At 35.8% G+C, this 23,507-nt stretch overlaps 1 protein-coding gene across 1 annotated transcript in view; it reads left to right on the top strand.

Moving 5' to 3' along the window:
• The window catches only part of DMD (dystrophin), a 1,897,222-nt gene that overhangs the window by 1,269,394 nt on the left and 604,321 nt on the right, over nucleotides 1–23,507 (top strand). The window lies entirely within an intron of this gene.

The raw sequence follows: 23,507 nt of genomic DNA on the forward strand, positions 1-23,507 counted from the left end.
AGAAATTACATGTAGAACATAATGTGAAGACTCCAAATCAAGATATTAGAGCTCTTCAAATGTCCCAGTGTAATAACTATGAGATGAATGAACATTGTATATATAGACATATACAAGTGCCAGTTAATAGAGGTTCTTAGTTGATTAAACACTGATAAAACCTTCTCTTCCTGTAATTAATTTTGGAGAGAACAAATCTCAAGTGTAACTAGGAAATTGCTGCACTGGAAGTCAAGAAGCCTAAATTCTAATCTCAGTTGTACTACCAACTAGACAAGGAATCGACACACTCTTTTTGTAAAGAGCCAAATAGTAAATATTTTCAACTTTGCGGGTCATGTGATTAACTTTGTCATTGTATTCTAAAAGTAGTCGTACCATAGACAATATGTAAATAAACAGGCATGATTGTGTTCCAATAACACTTTATTTACTAAAACCAGAAGGTGGAAGGTGGGTTGAAAATGTCCTTTAATGTTACTCACAGCCCCTCAGCATCCATCCTTCCTGTAAACCCTCAGGCTTCTAAATTCAAGTACCTGTGACTCTTCCCAGACACTTTCTCTAGCCACAGGACTTGCAGAGCAGGTAGGAAGTGCTGGGGAAGAAACATTATTGGAATAGCGCTCAAACACTGATGGACAGGAGTTGGTGGATAAATATCCTACCTTCTTCACTCCTTGTAGGACAGCTTTGAGGCATGTTCCACAACAGAGGTCTCCAGTAGGTTGAGCCACAGTTGCCCATAGTGATGATCTGTTAGCATGCTCTGTATAGACTTCCTTCCCATTTCTATTCATTTCCTTACTCTTCCATCACAGCTTTCTGGTGTCATCTGTCAATGAAACTACTTGTACTTAAATCCATGTCTCTTAGGGTCAACTTCTGGGTTAGCCTAAATTAATACAAGTCTTAGGATTAGTGCCATAGTTATACCTTTTGAATGAGTTGTGTTGCGATTCTCATTTTGCAGATGAAAAAACCAGGGGTCAGAAAGATTGAATAATTTGTCCAAGGTTACAGAGCTAGTAAGTGACAGAGTGGATATTCAAAGATAGGACTCTTTGATTCCAAAGCTTATGCTACTAATCAGAATACCATATCTCAAGCAGTGATTTATTTATCTTCATTTGAATTTTTGAAGGCTCTATTTAAATATATAATATACAGAAGGTTATTTATACATTTATTATTTGAACTTTATTTGTAGGTCTATAGTTGAATAAAGCATTCCAAGGCTATTTCAATAATACTTTAAATATCTAGGCAGCTTGATAAAAGCATGAGGTTAATTGGAGCTTAAATATCTTGGCACCACTATTTATTTGTTTGATTTAAGCTGTGAGAAAACAATTTATTGTGAAAATGGCCTTCATTTATCTGCAGTGGTCATGAGAGAAAGAAGGAAGGAAGCTATCAATTAGTTCCTACATTCTTACTCCCCTTTGGCTTCCCAGCTTTCTCAGAAACACAGAGAGGTGCCACTGTGTGGGAGGGGGAATTTCCCCCTCCTAACCCTCTTGAGTTCTTATGACTGGACTAAGAATAAAATTGACACAAGAACAAATTAACAGGAGAAAAGAAAACAATTGATACTCAGAGAAATTATGAACCAATCCAGCTTTTCGTATTTTTTAGACAAAGAAACAAATTTGTGAAGAATTGACAGGGCGAAGAAACTTAGGTTTGGAGGCTCATTAGTAAGGAATCCAAACAGAAAGAGAGTTCAGGTAGTAAATTAGTAAGAAATAAGGTTTCTTTATACAGGCTTCTGGGCGCTGGATTCCTTAACTCTAGAAATAACGTACTTTCAGCCCCTTTGGAACAAAGAGAATGAATACCTTTCACAGAGAGGTTTGTTTCCTGCATTCAAGAATACAAGGGAGGGTCAATGTGCCCTTGCTCTGGCTGTTTTTCAAGTAACTTTAATTCAAAGTAGTCAGTATGCCACTGTGTGATATTTTGGGGCGGCGTGCCCTGGGCCCCAACACCACCCATACCCTTTCCTGTTTCATCTATGTTGCCTACTGTTGATTCTGCTTCAGCTGAAGCTTTCAGATAAGGCATATCAGTTTCAGTGGATCCAAGTCTTTCTCTGCCTCATTAACAGATGATTACTCTACTAAAAACACCTAGGACATGGCTCTCCAACGTTGATTTTATACTTAAAACCTCTAAACATTAAAAATTTTCTCAAAGTCAAATACATTAGGAATAAGATTTTGTACCACAATATATGGAGTCCCCTAATCAATTATAATAACAGGATAAGAAATAAATTTTAGATCTTCCTCAGGATATTTCAAAGACTTGAGCAGCTACAGAGACCCTCCAACTCTTGGCAGCAATAAGTAAATTAATTAAATCACATTTGTATACACCAGTGAGGTGAGGGTGCTTGAAATATGACATGTGTCATGCTATACAAAGGGATGTGACAATAGAAAACCCTGGCTGGGGAGGTCCCAGCATTGCTCCCATTGATCAGTAAGAAGTCTTGGTATGTAGGTGGTGGGTATCCCTGGTCCCAGGCCAGGTTCTTCAACAGTGTCCCCGGATTAACAGGGAGGATATAACAGTGCTGTCATTGTTACTTTCCAAGGCAGTGATAGACTGTGAAAACTGGAGTATTTAGATATTAATTATCTATTTTGTGATGATGAAGTTCCCTTTTTCTCCTTCTCTTAACCTTTTGGCAGTTTTATTGCTTGGTTATGATCTCCAGTTAGGGCCAACCTTTGGCGTCTGAACTGGCAAAGGAAGAGAGGCTCTAATCCATCATTTCTAATGCATGTTGGAAACATTCCTGGAAGTTTCAGAGAGAGAGAGAGAGAGAGAGAGAGAGAGAATGTGTATGTGTGTGTGCTCACGCACATGCGCACGTGTGTGTAAGAGAAAGAGGAGAATAACATCACTAGTTGAATGGAGTATTCTGATCATTAGAGATGTTTCAATTACCCACATCCTGCATTGTAACAGAAATAAAGGGTTCTTGGCAGTAAAGTTATCTTAACCTTCTTATATTATTTATCTCGCTTTAAAAAAAAAAAAAAGACCTTTGCTGGAAATCACTACAGAGTATACCACAATGTTGAATTTCTTCTCAAGCTATTATTACAGGTAAATTAGAACTATGCAAACATATTCATGGAATAAGTACCCTACAGCCCACAAAAGACTTCTCCATATACTCCTAATGTGTCCTAAAATGTTGCTGAGTCATTTTGACATTGAATATAACTTTACCCTCAAGGAAGGAAGATTCCAAAAGGAAACCGTAGCAGTTTGCACTTAAATTGTAGATTGTAAGATTGTGATCTGGAAGGTCTTTGAGAGGTCATTTATTCTACTCCACTATCTTCAGGAAAGGCTCTCTCTCTCTCTTAGAAGGAATCTTAAGGTTAACTGCCTACTCTCTCCTTTAAAAATGAAGAAGAGTAGATGGAATTTCAACACTGCTGTTATATTCAAGACATTCAGCTGCCTAACCCAAGTTCCAGTTACTGTTTAAATTATTTTTTGAGTAAGCAAAGAATATTTCTGCTCACTGAACATTTAGATGTTCTTTTGTTACTGCTGGAGCAATCGGAGTTCTGGAAGCACACACACCTTCGGGTATTTTTCACTGCAGAAGAAATGAATTTCAACTAAGTGAATATGAGAAATATTCATTTATTAAAAGCACAGGTAAGGTAGAAGACGGGTCAAGCCTAAAACCATCTAACCACTTGAAAATGAGGTTACATACCCCTAAGGGGAAGTATGGGTATAGCCAGGAAAGATAGAGAGCTGTAACCCCGGGGGGGAGGGCGCTTTATATTTGGGGCCATGATGAGTGGTTCCAAAGACATTCTTAGGTGTTTGGCAAGTGAGGTCATTTTGATTGAAGCCTGGCTGCTATATAACTTTTTCTAGTGCACATGTGCTTACCCAGAATTCAGTCTGTTATAATTAGATTCATGAACTTCCAGGCATAAACATAGTATTCTAGTGAAGCTTAAATTGTAGGCAGATTAAGGTAGTACCTTCAGCGCAGGCATCTGTACTCAGATTAGGCCAGCTAAGACTATGGCCCTCCTGTCCTTTGTCCTTTGGGGATGCAGGAGGGATTCTCTAACTACCAATAGGGTGTCCTTTGGGTGGTCTCTGAGCTGGGCCCTTATTCCTTTGTTCCCACTGTCACTCACGTCTGACTAGCTACCTAACACTTTGAAGTCTGTTATTTAATCTCCCTTCAAACTTTCCTTTTCTTGCGTAAATCAGGTGAGTCCCCATGGCCTATCAACAAAAATGCTGTCTTTCAGATGTTTACACATCTGTTTCTCTAATGTTTAAACTTCTCTGTAACCCCTCTTCTACCCTTCCAAGTGTAGGGTATAACACCACTTTCTATTTTTCCTCTTGCCTCCCTGGCTATTCTTTAACATCTTCAGAGCTGGCTCAACATAGTTTTTCTGTTGTAGGCTTCAGAATTGGATGCTGTTCCATAATCACTGGTCTACCCTTGACTTGGTCAGATGACAAAGTCTGCATACCATTTTCCTACTTTATATGATGGTATTATTCTGCTGGCAGTAACGTACTATGAGCTCATATTAAATTGAACAACTATTTGAGTACCTAGTACTTTTCTGCTGCATTTTAGCTTAGCTAGTCATATCCTTCTATATTGGAACATCCAAAAAAAGTTTCCCTTCCAATATAAAGTATCTTTAAATTGATTTCATCAGCAGCATTTATACATGCTCATGTTGTCCCCATCCTAGAACTAGTCTACCTCAACCACAGAGTCTCCTGCAGGCACTGACAAATCTTTTTCCTATTATTCACAGCCACTTTTCTAGAAAGAGTCATCCGTATTCCTGTCTCTGTTTCTCCCCCACTACACCCTCCACTGCAGCATGGCTTTGTCCTTCCCTCAGTCTATTAAAAGTGTCTTAGACCAGAAATTATCTCTATGTTAAAATATCATTTTAATCCTTATCTCACTAAACTTTTAGCAGCATTTAATGCAATTGGCTACTCCTGTTTTGAAACATTTCTTCTATCTCTTTGCTTATATAACACCACTTTCTATTTTTCCTCTTGCCTCCCTGGCTACTCTTTAACATCTTCAGAGCTGGCTCAACCTTTTCTATATGGCTTTTAAGTGCTTAAAATAATGTAGGCCCGCTTTTTTTTTTTCCACATGCTTAATCTCTTGGGTAATCTGATTCACTTATATGGTTTCAAGTACCAACTATATATTGAAGTTCCCCACATTCTCACTTTAAAGCCACACCTCTCTTTTGAGTTCTAGATATATATATTAATTCACAAAATTAGCAGTGAAAAAATAAAAAATAAATATTCCTGTCCTCATGGAGCTGACATTTGTGGAGATAGAAAATAAAGAAAATAAATACAATATATTTGCATGATATGAGGTGATAACCGAATGGAAAATAAAACAGAAGAATGTAAGGAGTAGATGTATGTAATTCGAGGGTGGGAATTATATAGACAAATTCACTGAAAAAGCAAAATTAATGTGAAGACCTGAATATGGTCAGAGTGTGAGCCATGTGGATATCTGGAGGAAGAACATTTTGGGCCGCAGCATTCAAGGAATGGCATTCTAACAAAGGCCGTGAGATAGGAGCATGACTAGTATTAGAAGAATAACCAGTGTGGCTGGAGCACAAGTGAAGCGGGGAGAGCAGTTAAGAGATGAGGTTAGATCAGGGAGAGCTTTGAAGGCTGTTGGGATGACTTTGACATTCACTTTGTGTAAAATGAAGACCCAATGGAGGATTTCGAGCCCAGCAGTGAGATGATCTGACATATTCTGGCCAAAATTTTTCAGGATGTGTTAAGAATAAACCATAGGGAGGAGAGTAGAGTGGAAGCAAGAGAAGACCAGCTAGACTATTGCAATAATTTAGTTGAGAAATGATGATAGTTTTGTCCAGTGCAGGGACAATGGAAGTGATGAGCAGTAGATAGATTCTGGATGTGTCTTGAAACTAGAGACAACAGGATTGGTTGACAGATTTGATATGGGGAATAAAAAAATGTGATGGGGTTTTTGGCCTGAGCAAATTGTAAGAATAGTGTTGTCACTTACTGAGTTAGGGAAGATGGTAGAAGGTACAGGATGGTGGAAAGCAATATAAAAATCTCTGCTTTGTGCAAATTAAGTTACATTGACCTACCAGTTATCCAAATGGAGATGTAGAATAGGTAGAGGGCTATATGACCTTGAGGTTAGGAGAGCGAACCAATCTTGAGATGTAAATATGCAATTTCTAGCATATAGCTGAGCCATGAGACTTTGCTAGTTAAAGCCAACAGGTGAATGTAGGTAGAAAAGAAGATATGCAAAGATTGAGCCCTGGAGAGGATCCCAATGGTAAGAGGTAGGAGATATAGCAATAAGTAGTCAGTGAAGTAAGAGGAAAACCAAGACAGAAACCTAGAAGCCAAGAGAAGGAAGTGAATTAAAGAGAAGGAATTGATAAGCTGTTTCAAATGCTGCCCAGTAATAAAAAGCCTGAGACCCAACCTTGGATTTAGCAAACTTGGATAGAATAGTAGGGCAATAAAATGCAGATTGGAGTGAATTCGAGGGAACCCATATACCCAACCATTCACTAAACATCTGCACTTGGATGTCTCCCAGACTCCTCAAATCTGCCATGTACAAAATTGAACTAGTGAGTTTACTTCCCCCTCTTCTCTCATATTCCCTATCTCAGCAAATGGCAACACAGTTCACTCAAGCCAGTACCAGTAAGTGATCCTGGATGGGCACCTCTTTCTCCTTCACTTTCCTCATTCAATCAACTACCAAGCTCTACTGATTTTACTACTTATATATCTTTCAAATTCTTTTATCCATCTCTATTTCTTCTGCAACCATCATATTTTACCTGGATGCTTGCCTCCTAACTAATTTGATTTACCTCTCTCTAATCCATTCTCCATATAAACATACTCCACAAAGAATAATAATGCAAAATGTAAATCTTATTCTATTTTAATCCTTAAATTGTATCCTATTGCTTTTAGAGTAAATCTTCAAATTATTAACATGGCCCACAGGCCTTATGTGGCGGTTCCCCTATCTACTTTTCTTGTTCTATTGTCCCCCTTTTACTTCATAGCCCAGCCTCTCTGGCTTTCTTCATTTCCTTTAGCTTGTGTGCTTCTTCCTGGACTCGGGGTTTCCATATCTCCTACTCTCTTACCTGGATGATCTCCCCTCTTACTCATCCTTTAGTTCTCAGCTATGCCTTTTATTCTACAAGACTCTTTCCTTGAGCCTCTTATCATATAATCTTAAAGAATACTTTTTCTCTTTCATATTCATATCATTATTTTGATTACTAAATTATTTTGTAATTATTTAGTTTTTATTTTCTAATAGACTGTAAGTTCCAAGGGGATCCTATTTTATATCTTGTTTATCAATGTCTACAGCTTTTGTTCAATGATTAGCATGCGATAGGTGTTTAATGTATTTCGACCAAATGAACAGTACATTTATTTTAGAGTTGCCTTAAATAAGTCAACCTCCCATGTAATTATAATATCAAAGAGATTAAGTGGTCATATGCTTGTCCAGCTGTTTAGTGGCAGAATCTAGACTCAAACCCACATTGCCTGAGTTTGATCTCAGCTCTTCAGCATTCTTATATATCTCAACACTTTTTCTGCTTAGACATAGATGACAGATATGTTCAGCCTCGAACTCTCAGTGATACACCCTAAATTTTTTAAGACTACAGTATTGATCAAATAGGGGTGTGCTGTAACTTTCCTGCAATCTGGCAGGCTAAATCCAACTCCCGTCTCATTCTTAACTCTCATTCTTATCTACATCCTGATATTCAATTAGGGAACCTCTACTTTATATGATACCATGCTCTCTTCCTCTTAAAATTATATAGTTTATTCCTTCTCTCAGCTTCAATATTTTTAAGAAAATATGTCTTAATCTTATTTTCCAAAATGCTTGCCAGTCCATGATGAGTTCATTAAACATACATTCAACCTAGCTTTTCTAATACTTAGGCAAAATTGCTAAAAGTGCTAACTCTGCTAGTGCCTAATTTGCAATATAGACCTACGATAGAAAAAAAAGTCAAAATTATACTTTCAGTTCTTGATTTTGAAGTAATTATCATAAATTCAAAAAATCGTTGTTCTCCAACATTAAAAAGCAGGAACTAAATAATATGCCACTAAAAAAGTAGGAAACGATATTGAAATAAAACATACTAGTCAATCTCCAATGTCACTTTAGCTTTTTAGGATTATTCTTTGTTCTTGAAGAAATTTATGTATAAAAGCTATAAATAAATCCCTGTAATGTTTACTGTGGATTATTAAGTGGAGGAGGTAGTTTTACTTCTCATATTGAAGTGAGCGTGAAAAGTTTTTTTCTCAATTATTAGTATTTTTCTAACCCTGTGATTTGGTTATAAGCATTTTGCTTACGAAGTCCAGCAAGAACAAAAGAGAAGTCCTATTATTTTTCTTACTAATTCTTACTTAAGGTGAAATGCGCCTTTCTCTTTTGAACCTGCACTCCATGTTTAACAAATAAGGACACAACTCAGAATTAAATTGTATACTTTGAATTGAGATTTTTTTCAAGGTCAGGGCCCAGTTTCACAAAAAAAAAATATATATATATATATTTTTTTATTTTTTTTAATATATATATTTTTAAAATTATATAGTTTATATATAATTAAATTATATATTATATATATATTATATATATAAATATATATATATTTAAAAATATATATATATATTTTTTTTTTTTTACAATACGGCTGACATTCACTCCCACCAACTGAAAGACAAACTTATCTAATAAACCTTTCAGATTCAATTTGCTCTCTGCATACAGCTTGAGGATCTCTGGAGGTCACTCACAGCATGTGCTGCGACCACAACAGGGAGAAGTAATGAAAAGATTCTGGTTAAAAAGCTGGCACTATTCCTTCCAACCTCCTTGAAAGCGAATATAATAAGAGAGTTTATAGACACGAATCTCTATGATTCGGGGGATTTCCATTTTGATCCCTGACTCCAAGCAACATTTGAATGCCTGGATTTGTATCTATTATCTGGATGAATAAATGCTTCATATTGAACATATTGAGGGAAATGTGCTTTAACAATGAAGGTCTGATGTAAATCAGGCAAAACAACATTGTCACTTCATGTTTAACTCTGTTAGGAGGTCTCTAAGTTCTCACAGTCTGGTTCTATTCCAATAATGCCTAGGCATATCATAGCTTTTTTCAAAATAATACCTGCTTTTATTTCAATTATCCCCCCTGGATTTTGCATTGACCCGAACATACCTAATATTTATCTTAGAGCTAACGTGCATTAATGCCTTGCCCCGTACCAAGCATTTTGCTAAGTACTCTTTGTGCATTGTTCTATTTACTCTTACAACAGCCTTATGATATAGGTTCAACATTATTATTTTTTTTTACCATAAGAGGCAAGTAAAGCTTACAGAAAATTGTTATCCTGAAGAAAACCAGCTACTAAGTGAATGCAACATGGCCTTGAAACCATATCTTTCTAAAGTTTGTGCCTTTATTTTCACCTTTATGTTAAACATACTTGATCTTAGTAGTGTAGATGATGCACTGGACTCAGTAGACTGTGGAATCAATTCTACCATACTGTTCATACATTTGTAGTATGTTTTCCAAATGAAATTCAATAGCAATACTCCTTGTTCTCCCTTCTTTCTTCTCTTAACATTCAAATCTCATATTAAAGCTATGTGAGTAGACTTAGATCTAAAATATTAGCATCCTTGATGCTTAGTACTAACCTTGTAGCTATGGAAGTAATTTCAGGAAGAAATATGTAATCTCTCAATCTCTTAATCAATCAATCAATCTCTCTCTCCCTCCCTCCCTCCCTCTCCTACTCTCCCTCTCTTCCTCTTCCCCTCTTTCCCCTTCTCTCTCTCTCCCCCTCTTCCCTTCTCTCTCTCCCTCTCTCCCTTCCCCCTTTACTCTCTCCCTCCCTCCCTAGCTCCCTGTCACTCTCTCTCTCTCTCTCCTTTTCTCTCTCTCTTTTTTCCTTCCCTGAAAGACAGGGCTATGGGGACAAAAATAGGCATTGAGATGATAGGTCTGATTCTCCCACAATGTTACTATTTGGCTTTATTTATTCTCACAGTTCTATATCTGTCAGTCCAAGGTCAAACATCCAGCAAAGCAGGAGAATTAAAAAAAAAAAATAGACCCAGAAAAGACTACAAGGCACTATAGTCCGGTGCCCGGCTGCAATTCTAAATCAATTAAAGAAATCTATTTAAGCAGGACTTCATTTAATCTCTTCTTAAGGATTACCATAACTGCCTTGGTAAACTCTTTTATTCTTTTTCTGTTTAGAACAGACTTTCCAAAAATGTATCTTGTGTTTTCTTTGTTCAGTAACAGTGGTGAATAAATTTGACCCTATTGTTTACTTTGGCGTGAAATAATTGAAATGAATATTGCCTTGGACTTCATCCAACCAAGTACACAAATCAGAAACCTAGGGTTTGTTATCTCTTCTGGAGAGTCTCCCCTTCCACCCTCAAAGTGGTAGATGCCCCTCCAATATGTCCCTGTACCTCCCTTCACTCCCATCTCCAATTTCAACCATCCACTGCCCTCCCCTATTTTGTGCTTTACAACTCAGTGTGTTCCTTTTTAAGATTTCGTTTGAAACAGAAGTTATATGCTAAAAAAATACTTAAAGCCTCTAGACTAGATGATATTAAAATTTCTGTGAAAATAAAATGAATTTAACAGCCTCATTAGAACTCATCAAAATGGATATGGCTGGCCTCTCTACTAGTGAGTCTCCCATTTAAGCATGCTCCTAGAGTTGAATATATTTTTTACATCTGAATATATTTTTTACATTATAGTAAAAGCCAGTGTGAGCAAGGCAATGGGTGCAAGTGGATTGAAATGAATGAGTGGGTAGACCTGAGTGGGCAGAAAAGATGAGGACAGTAATAAACCACACCAAGAGAGGCACACTCAGGGAATATAAATTGACAGTGGCAGAGTAACTAAATGAATGATAAAGTTGGTCAGACTGCCTCATGAATATCAACTAAAACAAGTTATAACTATAGTCAGTGAAGCTGGAAATGGGGAAAACAATATTTTGAAATCTGTATGATCATAAATAAAAAAATTCTTTACAAGTATGCATTCTCTACTTTAATCTTTAAAATATCCCTGAAGAATGGAGATTATCCTTTTTGCTATAGTTGGGAAAACTAAATAAAAGGGGACTCAAGACAGAAGCTTTTTTTTTAAATTGAAGTATAATTGGCACACAATATTATGTTAATTTCAGGTGCATAACATAGTGATTGGACATTTGTATACATTGCGAAATGACCACCACAGTGTCTACTTACTGTCTGTAATGATATAAAGTTAATGCATTGTTATTGACTATGTTTCCCATACTGTACATTACATCCCGTGACTTATTTATTTTATACCTGGAAGTTTGTACCTCTTGATCCCCTTCACCCTTTTCACCCCTTCCCTTTGGCAACCACAAATCTGTTCTCTATGAATCTGGTTTCATTTTGTTTTGTTTGTTTTGTTTTTTTAGATTTCACATGTAAGTAAAATCATGCAGTATTTGTCTTTTACTGTCTAACTTATTTCACTTACCCTAATATCCTCTAGGTCCATCCATATTGTTGCAGAAGGAAAGATTTTAATTCTTTTCATGGCTGATTGGTATTCTGTCACACACACACACACACACACACACACACACACACACACACATCATATCTTCTTTATCTGTTGTCCTTTGATACATACTTAGGTTGTTTCCATATCTTGGCTATTGTAAATAATACTGCAATGAACATAGGGGTGCGTATACCTTTTTGAGTTAATGTTTTTGTTTTCTTTGGATAGATATCCAGAAGTAGAATTGCTGGGTTATGTGGTAGTTCTATCTTTAATTTTTTAAGGAACCAACATGCTGTTTTCCATAGTGGCTGCACCAATTTATAGTCCCACCAATAGTTCACAAGGGTTCCCTTTTCTCTGCATTCTCGCCAACGTTATTTCTTGTGGCATTGATACTAGTCATTCTGACAGATGTGAGGCGATATCTCATAGTGGGTCTGATTTACATTTCCCAGATGATTATTGATGCTGAATAACTTTTCATATACTTGTTCTCCATCTATATGTCTTCTTTGGGAAAATGTCTATTTAGATCTTCTGTCCATTTTTTAATTGAATTGTTTCATTTTTTGTTATTGAGTTGTATGAGTTCTTTATATTTTTGGATAGTAACCTCTTATTGGATAAATGACTTGCAAATATCTTCTCCCATTCAGCATGTCGTCTTTTCACTTTGTTGATTGTTTCCTTTACTGTGCAGAAGCTATTTTGATGTCATCCCATTTATTTATTTTTGCTCTTGTTGCCCTTGACTTTGGAGTCATGTCCAAAAAGACATTGCTGAGACCAATATCAGGGAGCTTACTGCTTAGGTTTTCTTCTAGGAGTTTTATGGTGTTAAGTCTTATGTTCAATTCTTTAATCCATTTTGAGTTAATTTTTTATATGGTATAAGATAGTGGTCCAGTTTCATTCTTTTGTATGTGGTCGTTTAGTTTTCCCAGTACCATTTACTGAAGAGACTGTCATTTCCCCATTGTATATTCTTTACTCATTTGTAGTAAATTGACCGTATTTGTGTGGGTTAATTTCTGGGCTCTCTATTCTGTTCCACTGATCTATGTGACTGTTTTTATACCAATACAATACTGTCTTGATTACTATAGCTTTGTAGTATAGTTTCAAATCAAGGACAGAGCTTTTATCTTCCTATTTCTGATTTACTGTTCTAATATCTACACTAGCGAGATTAGGAATGTATTCACCAAATCATAGCACACTATAATTAGGGGATGCATTTTGAAGCTTAGAAGACGTAATTTGAGGCAAATAAAAAAAAATCTCTATTTTATAAAGTAAGTTATTAGTTTATAGAATACACTATTTCAGTAAGAGGTATGGGTTAATGGTGTAAATCACTTCAAGAAAGTTTTAGATCAGGAGTTTGCAGTTTTTTTCTGTAAAGCACGAAATAGTAAACACTTTTGACTGCAGGTCAAAATGGCAATTCTGCTTTTAAGTACACAAGCATCCATAGATGGTCCACAATGAATGAGTGTGACTGTGTTCCAATAAAACTTTATTTACAAAAATGGGTGGTGGGACAGATTTGGAAAGAAATAAAGTATATAGTTAGAAGCAGCAGATGAGAAGTCATTTCCCAATATACTCTTAGTTACTTGTGAAGTTCCTTCTCCAACTGTAGGTTTTAATTCCACGGACTAAAAAAAAAAAAAAAAAAATGTTTTTCAAGAGAATTAGAACATAAGCCACAGACTGAGTGAAAATATTTGCAAAAGACATATCTGATAAAGGACCACTATAGAAAATATAGAAAGAACTCTTTAAACTTAACAATAAGAAAACAAACAACCATGTTAAAAATAGCCCAAAGACCTTAACAAATATATCACCAGAGAAGATATACAGATGACAAATAAGCACATAAAAAGATGTGCCACATCATATATCGTCAGGGAAATGCAAAGTAAAATAACAATGAACCACCTACATAACTATTGGAATGGCCAAAATTGAGAACACTGACAACACAAAATGCTGGTGAGGGTGTAGAGCACCAGGAAACTCATTCATTATTGGTGGGAATCTAAAATGGTACAACTATTTTAGAAGACAGTTTGGTGGATTTTTACAAAACAAAACATATTTTTTTACTATATGAGCCATTGTCTGGTTGTAACACAGTTCATTTATCCATTAACTTAATGAAAGACATGTTGGTTGCTTCTGAGTTCTGGCAATTATAAATAAATCTTCTGTAAGTATCCATGTACAGGTTTTTGTGTCGAAAGAAGTTTTCAACTCCTCTGGGTAAATACCAAGGAGTGCGATTGCTGGCTCATATAGTAAAAAATATGTTTTGAGGTGGTATAGTTGTTGGGGAAAGCTTTCTGGAAAAAGAACTTTGAAGATGAGACTTACAAAGAATACATAAATATACCTCAGCAAAGAGGTAAGAGGATGGGGAGAATGTTCCAGGCAGGAGAAAGGCATAAGTAAAGGCTGGAGGCAAGAAGGAGCCTGACATGTCTTTAAAAATGCCAATATGGCATTTGAAGCATTGAATTGGTTGGGGAGCAGTTGAGGGATGTGTCAGAGTAGAGGTCCTGGATGAAGCTGAAAATTCAGGCATGTTCTTAAATTTCTTTTTAAGGCATATTAGAGAAATCATCGCATTTTTTTGAAGGACAATTAAAAGAATCTTTAGCCAGTGACATGATTATATTTGTGTTTTAGAGAGATTGCTTTGGTGAAAAAGTAGAGAATGTATGGAATACGAGTAACCCTGCAGGCTGTTCAGTAGTCCAGATAAGAGAATAGTAACTTGAGCTAAGGAAGCAAGAAAGGGAATGGAGACAGAGTGGACAGATTAAAGAGATGCTGGCATGTAGAATCAATAGGACCTGGTAACTGACAGAGAGGGAGGAAATATGGAGAACTCAAATAGAATACTCAAACTTTAGCTTGGCAAACTGCATAGATGGTGGTAGAAGTCACCAAACTATGGACTATTTGAGAGTTTGGGAAATGATGAGTTTAATTTTGGATATACTGGGTTTGAGATGCTTGCAAAACCACTAAGTAGACTAGCCACATGAGTCAGGAGAGAGGTTTAGGCTAAAAATATGAATACCAACGTTATAAGCACATACAACAAAACATAACTGAAGTCTCAAGAGTGGAGATCACCTAAGGGATGTGTAGAGAATAGGAAGAGAAGAGGACTTAGGACAGAACCCTAAGGAATTTCTAGATTTGACATTCAGAGTAAAGTGAGCCAGCAAAAGGAGACTGAGGAGTGGCCAGAATCAGAAATAGAAAACCAGGGTGGAATAATGCCAGACTTTCAAAAAGTTTCTCTTTAAATGGGTGGAGAAAGGATAGAAGAGATAGAGGGTAAGATTCCTCCATTGTTCTTCTTTTGCAAGACAGATGCTATGAAAGTAAATTGGAGTAAGAAAATTAATAATAGCTAGAAAGTATAGTCAATAATGGCTATAGGATTGGCTGAAATGATGAACCATGAAATGTAAACTGAAGAAGGAAGCAGGTGAAAAGAGGATAAAGTCTGGAGAATGGTTATCTCTGGGAGGATGGAAGAGGTTGTGCTGTGGGGAATACAAGGGTGGGTTCTGAGGTATCAACAATATTCTATTATTTTTTATCAAGGTGGTAGATACATGGGGTGTTTCTTTATAATTACTCTTTAAACTCTATGTGTATGTTCAATGTAATCATCTATGGATTAAAAAAAAATCTCACTACCAAAGGAAAAAAAAAAGTTTCCAAAATATTATCATTACAAATAGAGCAGATGCCTCTGGTACCTGAAGTCTCATGCCTTTGCTCCCTCTCTGGTTGCAACTGCAGCTACAGTAGACAGTCCTGTGTGAGCTCAGACTTCCTTTTAGCTGATAGCATCCCGTATCAAGTGAATGACTCCCATTTTCCCACTTTCTACCCAAGGGATTTTTCTGACATGCCAGGAGCCCACAAATCCTGTGCACCAACCCAGACTAGAAGTTATAATGGGTGAGCAACCCTCAACCCATGGGTGATGCAAGCCCATGGATACCTTTTAACCTCTATTCCTTTAAGAATTCAATTGTGGGAGGCTTTCTCTATGCTTCTCTGGAATATAGAAAGTTTATGGCATAACCCATCCCCTGCTTCCCATACTAGTAATCTCAGTTATACACATTACATTGACATTTCCTCCTTCTCTGTCTGTCTCACTTCTGGTCCTTCATTCCTGCTTCCCACGGATCAGCTCCCAAATAAACTATCAGCACCCAAGTCCTTTTCTAGGCCCTGTTTTCAAGGAGTCCAGAGATGATAATAAAAAGAAAATGGAAGGGACTGGCAGAGGAGACAACCATAAGAGATGAAGAAATGTCCTCTGTATGCCAGACTATATATATATCTAACTGCCTACTTAACAATTCCACTTAGATGTCTCAAAAATATGCTCATGATCCTTTCTTGTAATCAGATTCATGATATTCCCTTGTAATATCCTGTACTTCAAGTTTTGTAACACCACTCATCTAAGTAACAACACCTTAGGGGTCATTCCTGGACATCCATCGCCAGTCTAATTGCTTTCCCTCCTAAATATTTCTTGGATCAGCTTTCTTCTCTGGGTTTATCCTGTTATTACCCCTCCCCAATCTTTCATCATCTCTGTCCTGGACTGTTGCAATAGCCTTATATTAGGATGGTCATAGTCCTAGTTTGCCCTGGGCAGACATGGTTTACATATATTGCCTCAATGTAATTAATTAGTGTCCTCTTTCACTCTTAACACCATACAGATTTCCATGATAAATCATATGGTCATTCCAACCTAAAATAATCTTCCCTCATTCATTTCTTCCCTACATAGTATAGCTATGTGATCCCTTCAGAATATAAATTTGATGGTAAAACTCTCTTTAAAACACTTTGATGGCTTCATTGTTCTCAAAATAAAAATATTTAATAGTTTATAGGACCTCATGTAGTATGAGCCTTCTCATTTCACCACCCTTATGCTGGATCCCATGTACTGCTCGGTCTCCTGTCTCCACATTGCCCTGCTTTCTATTGTTTTGTTTTGTTTTAAGTGCCTGCTTTTTCCTAACATGAGCCATTGCCCATACTGCCTCTCTACTTAGGACATTCTTCGCTTGTTTTTCCCACCTAATGCCTACTTACTTTTCAAGCTTCAGTACAAATGTTGTGCTCAGAAAGATTCCCCTAACCTCCCAGACCAGGTTAGATTCTCCACTATTAGTATATATAGCATCATTCATGCTGCTTTTCCAAAGCACATATCAAATCTTCTGCTTAATTCTGAAACAATTTGAATTTATATTGGTCCTCTCACTTGTACTTCTTAAAGACAGATTCTGATCTCTTTTACTCATCACTGAAACCACATTGCCCGACAATAAATGAGGAAGTCACTAACAGAAAACAAGTTTCTAATTCCAATATAGATTCAGAGGTTACACAGGATAATTGCAAGCAGGACTAGGTACAGAGAGGGAGCCTCTGAGTCAGGGGCCAGAGTCTTCAGGAAATGAGAGTGAGTATCAAAGTGGAGTGCAAAAGAAATAGAAATAAAGATATAAATAACCATTTTCTTATTCTAGACAGAGCTAGCTAGAGGAGCTAAGAAAACTTAAAGGGGTTAAATGTCTTGCCCAAGCCTTCACAGTGAGCTACTGGCCACATTTTAATACAGCCTGGCCTAACTTGCCCCGCTCTCACTCTCTTAACTCTTTACCTGGCTCTATTCTTTATTTCCCTTTAAAGTTATCTAAAATAATGTGAAATATTTTTTGTTGCCTATATCTTTCCTCTATCGAAATGTAAACATCATGAGGCCACCAGCTGAGCTATGTTTACCACTGCATCCTCAGTGTCTGGATCGGTGCCCAGGACCAAGTGGGCCCACAGAAAATGTGTCGTCAAATGATTCTCAGTCCAGTGATGTTTGCATTCATCCCATATGGAATTTGGATCATTTTGCCAACTTTAGGTTTTATAACATGTTTTATTTTCCATCTTTGCTACAATTTTGTCTACCTATATTTCTCAGCTGTCTTCTCCTCACACTTTTCCCCTTTCTCGCCACCACAAATAATACACAGAACAAGACTGAAGCCACTTTTCATTGATTTTGATGTCAGCACTTTGAGTGACAACTCGATGTGGAGCACTTTGAACCTCCTGCTGACTCATTGTTTTCTTTTTAAAAAGTACTCATCTTCCTCCTGAGTCTACTGGGTAAATTTATGCTCACAAAATAAATAAAACCTGTAGAACAAAAACTGTGTGAATATCAGAAGTATTAGTCTTGCCTTGATTTCTAGACTCAAAAGTATCACAGCAATTTTAAAGGTGGGGGGATTTTTTGAAGTATTTTTATCATTCAATCTAATTTTTAACCAATTTATTTTGTAGTTTAAATAGAAGAACTATGAAATGCCTTTCAAGTTTATTATCATCCTCAGTATTTCTACCTATAAGAGAAGAACAAAGATATTATTTGAAAAATTTTTTTTAAATGTTGCAGTGGTAGAAAAATTCAGTTTAAAATATTTCTTTGGAAATCGTTACACAACCCCTGTCTCCAGCTCTACTCACTGAAGAGTCATTGTCTCCTTGACACAAACTGGTCACTTTTATTTCTTCTCATCTATAAGTCTTTTGGGTTCTTTATATTTCATTCAAACATGTCTTTTGTCTCCTTTGATTTTTGCTCTCAGTCCTTCATTTTTTTACTTCCTTTGTCATCCTGTATAACATAAAGGATGTGCCACCCAAAATCATTTAATATATTTGTCTTAACACTGTTTATTTTCCTGTCACATGTAATCTTTACACATCTATTGATTTTCAAAGTTTCTATACTACTGTCTTCCTTACTTTATGGTTTATTTGCTGCTTGAGATTAGATTATGAATATATTAGATCGATTCATTCAATTTTCTGTGCACTTTTTACCTAACATTCTTGGCGTAATATATATGTATAATATGTATTATTTTTTAACATTGCATCATACCTTGAGTTTTAAGACATAATTTGTACTAATGCACTAGGCAAGATGTCCTTAATTATTATGTCCTTTGCCTTGGTTCTGTAACCTTATTCTCAATGCCTTTGATAGTTTTATCCAAGTATCACCCATCCCTCTTCAATTTAAATTCTCTATTGTCTTAATTTTTGAGGTTGCATGTTCTCTTGTTTAGCTTTGTTTTCAGTGACCTCTATGGTCACTTACTGCCATTCCCACTTAGTTGACATTTTTCCTCTGTCAATCCCTTAAATGTTGGTATCACCCAGAACTTAACTCATGCCAAGTCTGTATGCCTTTTTGGCTGACATCCATTCTAATTGCTCATAGTCCATGCTGTATTTATTGTCAAATTTCTTTTGTATTTTTAAAATTGTGACTTAAAACATATAAACAAATTTCAGCAAAATATAATAATACTTGCTAAACAACAACAAATTTCAGTAAAATATAATAATACTTGCTAAAACATAAAAATTTACCATCCAAGCACAGATAATTTTAATACCAGTTATGTGTATTAGAAACCCTAAAGTAAAGACTATTCAAATTGTGCCAATGGCTATCTCTAGCTCAGACTTCTCTCCTAAACTCCAGACTCACATTTTCACTTGCTGAGCAGCTACCACCTGGATGTCCTGCAGATGATTCAAACCCAGCATACCCAAATTTGATGTTATCATTATCTTCTGAAAATCTATTCTTCTTACTATATTTCCTGTTTTGGTACATGGCACTACTATCCACCAAGTTAGAAATCAAGAAGTCATTCTGGCACTTTCTTTATTCCTAATTATTAAGCATTCAATCACCAGTCTTTTTGATCCTGTTAGCCAAATAACCCTGAAATTTCTAATTTACCTCCACCATTTTGTTTTTGCCATTCATTCAAGTATTATCTACAAAGCCTCATTACTGATCTCTCCATCTCTTTCAACCCCTCTTGCACACTGGAATTTCATCGAAAATGAACTTTTTAACATGCCTATTTTATTACATCAGTCAAAGTTATATAATAGTTATCATTCTTCTGTAGGATAAAAAAAAAAAAGCTAAATTCCTCAACTTGGTACACGAGGTCTTTCACAATGTGGTACCTGCTAAGGTGTCTAAATTATTTTCTACATCTCTTATCACTCTTAATAATCAAATAATACTAAACTATTTATAGCTCCCCAATCACCCAATGCTGCCTTTCTACTTTAACATATACAGTTCCCTCTACTAGGAATGTAATTGTCACCATTCATGTTTGGTAAACTGAACCTTAGTGACCTAGCTCAAAATATTATTTGCATGGGTACCTTCCTTCCTGCCCAGTCTTCCAGGGAAATGCAGATTCTCCTTTCTTCATGCTACCATTTTGCTATTTACCTCTATTTTAGCAAGTATTATTATATTTTACTGAAATTTGTTGTTGGCATATATGTCTCCCACTAGAACAGAAACTTCTTAAATGCAAGAATAATATCTTATCTATTTTTGTAACCTGGATGACATGTTTAGTAGTTAAGATGTTTGGGGCTGCAAGAAAGAGAATACCCATTAAAAGTGGCTTCAACAATAAGGATAATTAAGCTCATATAACTAGAAGTTCAGCGAATAGAGCAAGCTCTAAATGCAGTACAAAGAGAATGCTGGTTTTCTTCATCTATAATTTTCCTTGTTCTGATTTTACCTCTGTGTCAGCTCTGACCAGCTCATTAGTTTCTCTCTAGGTTTCAAGATAGCTACCAGCAGCAAATGAGGCAACATAATTTTTTTTTGTTACAATGAGAAAAAGAATCTCTCACCTCAGGAATACATTGAGATTTATTCATCAATCATATCAGCCAATACTCCTGTACCAATAATAGTCTTCAGAGTGATGCCATAGGCAGGTTGACTTAGGAACTTGGGGTTCCTAAATGAAAGCAAAGGGGATTGGAATTATCTTGATTGGCCTAGAATCTAAGCCTTAGATGAATCTACACTCACCTCCAGAGCTGAGGAATGGAGTCCATGGAATCCCAAGAAAAATTGGAATTTTTCAAGGAAGTAGAAATGTAGAGTGCCTGTAGGGGTATCTGAGAATGAGTATTGTTCAAGCCACCAACAATATTCACTCCTTTGACATGGTATTGAGCCCAAAGATATTTAGTTAATATTTGTTCAATGAACCTATGAAAGATGATCTTCTCTACAAACTTGTATAAAGTAGATGACAATGAGAAATATTTTTAGAAGAGCTAATCATACACAAGGTAATCATTCACACTGGAAGACTCTTCCTAAATTTACTGCTTTGTCCTTTATTTGATTTTTGCTTGAATCTTATCTTGGCCTAACTATGGAAGTGAGTAGGAGCCATTTAAAAAAATAATAATAATTGGTTTAACAACATTAATTGGAATGTATATAGCTCAAAAAAAAAAGTCTGGCCTATCATGATATGATATTATCAACGAAAATGATACTTTCATGCAGCTATTCCGCTTTTTAGTGTATTCTCAATTTCTGCAGACCTAATAAAAAAGGATTATCTCAGCATCCTATAAGTTTAATTTTGAAAAACAAGAAACCATGAATAATAGAAATCATTTCAAAACATCTTTACTCCATCTAAAATATGAAACAGCTAAATCAGAGGTCTTAATAATTTAATCACTGAAGCATAACTGGAGGATTTAGAAAAAGCACCTAAACTATTAAAAGATTCTTCAGCAGCTGTTAAATGTCAGTATTAAGGTATTTCTTATACTGGCAAATGGCCAAGTCATTCCCTCTTCATATCCACTTCTCAGCATTTAGTGGTCCTCTTAGTCTTCCCAATCACAGCCCAGTAATGTTTCATGGCAACTCCTCAATAATAGTATATTACTATTAGGTCTTGAATTTTGAGGTAGTTTATCTTCCAGAAAGGATATGAATAGAGCAATAAGACCGAGCAGAGTGAGCTTTATTAAAAATTCCTAAGACTTTAGACTTGTACTATAACCTTCAATCAATTTTAATACCATTTCCTATACCCTAGTTTTGCTCTAAACTAGTCCAACTGTGTTATAGTCTCAGATAATACAATGTTAGATTTTTTTTTTATTTAAAATAGAGTTGTCAGAGAAACTTGTATGTAATAATTTCCTTAGCATTTAACCCTAAAGAGTAAACCTCTTAGTACTTCCTGTGTATTCTCAGTTTCCCTCTAGGGAAGTGCTATATTTATCTAGAACATAATTTTCCTTTGTTACGAAATATGTTCACAGTTTAGTGAAAATAAGAATAACTTGATTATCTCTTTCTTACAAAGACCTTGGAAATAAATATATCATTGTACCCATCTACATGACTCTCTTACTAAGTAGGCACAGACCCTTCACCAAGTTCATAATTATTCAATAATATTTGAATAAATATTAAAAGCCATACTGTTTGACTAAATTCAGACTATCAAAGTTACATTAGAAAAGCTGTCTCATTTATGAACCTATTATTTCTTTCTGGAAAATAAATGAAAATGAAATCTCCATGTCGATTGCTAATGATAAAAAATAATTTGAAAATTCTTACATTTTGAAATTTTGCTTTAGTGCAGATAACAGGGTGATTTGATAGACTAAGAAATAATCTTGAAAATAAGAGATGCAATTTGTTTATCGTGATCTATGTAGGGAATCGTAAAATATTGTTCGAAGCTAAATAATTCATATGAAGTGACAGAAAATTGCTTTCTGAAGGTCCATGATATGTAGTGATTTCCAATGGGCTTGATAATATCTACCCCATTGGATAGTTGGGTTGTTCAAATATGCAAAGCTTCTGGCATTAATCTCACGTTCTGAGAAACTATTGGGCAGAAGTAAATTCCGTAAATACTAAGTAAGCATAGCTGATCAGACACATCTGCTTTTTGATTTGCAAGGATTCTTAGACATACCTCTTTAGAATATCAAAGATCTACTGAATTATATGAAAAGCAATTCAGTTTAAAATTTACAATGCTCAGAGGTGATAGATTTTTAAAATTCAGCATTAGAATTTTCACAAATTCCTCCCATTCTAGAATTTTATAATTGGATCTGTTAGGAATAATATAAGGGAATATGTAATCAAAAACACAGGTACTTTTTACAGAAGACTGCAATCAATGTACGAGTTCAGAGAAGGAGAATATGAGGGTTAACTGGATTTGTCACCAAAGACTTCACAGATGTGAGATTCTGATCATAAAGAATAGGAACGATTAGAATAGCAGAAGTCTGAGGAACCACTTGGACAAATTTGTTTTGTGAAGAATGAATGTATATTGAGCGTTGCATGAAGAGACTGATGGTCTAAGACAACACATGCATTTGGCATAAATAGTGGAAAATAATTTTCTGTAATTAGACTGGAGACAAATTTAGGTATTTAGACACAGTCTTATGATGTTTCCCAACCTTTGTCTTTTCCTCATATCTACCCCACCTAACTCATTACACGTGGTGGTGACATTCACATGTCCACATGGGGGTATTCACGTTCAGGGCTATGACATACGTAAAAGTGAGAGAAATAGGCTGCAAGATAGCCAAATTCAAGGATACTAGCTCTGACTGTGCCCTCCCTCTTCCACTCAGAAAAGCATATCAGAAGGTAAAAGCATATCAGAATACTGTTACATTGACAATCTTGAATCTGCTCTAATTTATAAAAACTAATAAACCATTTCAAAAATGTATTTTTTCCTGTCTGTGATACAACCCATCTTCAAATAATTATGA

Source organism: Pteropus medius, unplaced genomic scaffold (assembly GCF_902729225.1).
Source record: "Pteropus medius unplaced genomic scaffold, Ma_sr-lr_union100, whole genome shotgun sequence".
In the NCBI taxonomy this organism is placed as follows: domain Eukaryota; kingdom Metazoa; phylum Chordata; class Mammalia; order Chiroptera; family Pteropodidae; genus Pteropus; species Pteropus medius.